The sequence below is a fragment of the Procambarus clarkii genome, chromosome 55, assembly GCF_040958095.1.
Source record: "Procambarus clarkii isolate CNS0578487 chromosome 55, FALCON_Pclarkii_2.0, whole genome shotgun sequence".
Lineage (NCBI taxonomy): Eukaryota > Metazoa > Arthropoda > Malacostraca > Decapoda > Cambaridae > Procambarus > Procambarus clarkii.
The window spans coordinates 26,710,085-26,712,578 of record NC_091204.1 but is presented as its reverse complement, the minus strand read 5'-3'; the positions used below and the strand labels follow the sequence as shown (position 1 = coordinate 26,712,578).

Below are 2,494 nucleotides of genomic sequence, written 5' to 3'. Positions count from 1 at the left end.
AGTATTAATATTTTCAGACAAATCTCAAGATATTACTATAACTAACTTTATGCTACCAAGTTGTTCAGTGTTATAGTAATTTAATCTCCATAATTGTCTAGCATACACTTAAAAATAGGCAACAAATATTATTGGAAAGTACACAAATAACAGCTGTAGAAATATTGTTAAAAAAAATAATAGAAGATTACCATCAGATTGGGGTGCAGCTGGTCTTTGTTTTGAATTAATGTGTGATACATCCTGTATGTTATCTTTTTTCTGTTTCTTGTTTGTCACCTTTATTGAGTTTGGTTCCTCCACGTTTAAGAGTCTCTTCAAGTACTCATTTCTTTGTATCATTGCAGCACGTGCTTTCTGGTACTGGCGTTCAAGATGTTCTCTAGTCATCACTGCTATTCTCCGGTGAAATTCTGAAGAGAAAATAATAGTGTTCGAAGGAAAAGTACAAGAACAAAACAAGAAAATTATGCTTATGCAAAATTATGCTACAATGTACCTATTAATAATCTTAAAATTTGCTACAAATTATCTACTTATAATTATGTGTTAAATTATGGACTTTCCCATAATGATATGCATGTTAGTGGCATTACCTATACTGCCTACCTGGAGCCCCCTAGAGAGATAGTGACACAAGTTAAGGTAATCCCTTTAGTAAGGTGCTGGGTCAACATAAATAAGCTATAACTAATAAGGACACAAATCAATATGTTCATTTAACAGTGGTATTAACATTTATATAAATATAGCTAAGAATAAGTTTTTACAAGTGTAACAAAGTGAAAGAAATGTATGAAAATTTTGATGATATATTAAAATGCTCATTGATTGAACCTGTCTTCCTATATATAAAGTATAAAAATAGTAAACACAGTACCATTATTGTTGTCTGTAGTTATTTTTGGAACATCTGGTATGTACAGCATACTGTCAAAATCCGATGATCTATCTGAAAAATAGATTGGTAGCGTAAATATTTGAATTCATTGCATAGCCTTTTATACAAACAAAAAAGAAAAATTGTACAGAAAAGCTAACACAACATTATAACACCTTTCTGTGGTACTTTCTATGGTACAAAAGAAAACAAACCTTAATTATAAAGGAAAATAAACTGACAGAAGAACTATGCATACTGCTGAAAATACTTTCCACAAAATATCTGAACCAAGGGATAGTACCCCGAGATTTTAAATATGAAAATTTCACCCTCACAGTATTTAAAAAAAAGCAGAAAGAGTTAAGCACAAAACTAATGTCCGATCAGCTAGGTATAACACATCTGCAAGCTCATGGCGAAAATCCTAAGGGAGGGAATCATTTACCATCTTTCAGTGAACAATCTTATTCAATCGACACACCATGGTCTTCTTAAAAACAGATGCTACCTTATAAACCTCCTCACTTTTGGGACATGGTAACATGGTACTCAGATAAAGGGTTTCCGGTGGATGTAGTATACATGGATTATGCTAAAGACTTTAATAAGGTACCACATGGAAGACTAGCAAGGAAATTACAGGTTCATGAAAAAAATTGTAAAGTGCACAAAACAATAGTTAAAACAAAGAGAGCAAAAGGTCATACTAAATGGGAATGAATATGAAGAAATGTGGTAAGTTGAGTACCTCAGGGGTCCATTTTTAAGTCTAAAATATTTTTCATATATTGAACATCTATGATATAGAAAAGAATATAATATAATCAACCACATCCTCATATTTGCAAATGCCTGGCATTTCACGAGCACTTTGTCCGGGGTTTATATTCTAGCCGGGGAGGATTTACTGGGTTAAGCTAACCTAACCTAACCTAACTTAACCAAACCAAACCAAGTATCTCAAGTTACAAATATCTCTGGGAATTCATATTATCTGCTGTTGTAGAATTGACAAAATGGACAGTGTCAACAAAATTATTCCCACATACTCCGTCACTATGTGATGGAGTACACATAGAATAGGGACTGAATTGTCCCTGACAGGGACAATTCTGTAACAAATGTTCTGGCATAAAACTTTGTACAGTTTAGTAATTTGTTACCGTTTGATGTACTAGGTAGATCCATGTGTGGTGAAGTTTTATAGCTGGAGCTGGAAGATCCTGTCGAGATGACTTCTTCAAAGAGACTAATAGCTTCCACACACATTGTGTCTTGAGTCTTCCAGTACTTGGCCTACAGTTACCAGATCTGATTTACAGAAACTAGTGAACTATGGAGATAAGATTGTTAATAATATACTTTTTTTGAGATTCATATGACTTGCAGCTTAAAAACCAACCTTATTTTAAAATAGTACACTAAAGTACATAGCAAATTGCGAAATTCGTAGCTTTAACTACTTTAAGAGAAAACTGGACTGTTTTCTAAGAGAAGTTCCGGATCAGCTGGGCTGTGGTGGGTATGTGGGCCTGCGGCCCACTCCAAGGAACAGCCTAGTGGACCAAACTTTCACAAGTCAAGCCTGGCCTCGGGCCAGGCTTGGGGAGT

At 34.4% G+C, this 2,494-nt stretch overlaps 1 long non-coding RNA gene across 1 annotated transcript; it reads right to left on the bottom strand.

Annotated features, from left to right (window-relative positions):
* Nucleotides 1-363: 363 nt before the first annotated feature.
* LOC138352835 (uncharacterized) lies at nt 364-2,190 on the bottom strand. The gene is made up of 3 exons (XR_011222908.1): nt 2,047-2,190; nt 881-952; nt 364-413 (listed from the first exon to the last, which is right to left on the bottom strand). It is a non-coding gene; the product is annotated as an uncharacterized lncRNA (long non-coding RNA).
* Between the last annotated feature and the right edge of the window lie 304 nt (nt 2,191-2,494).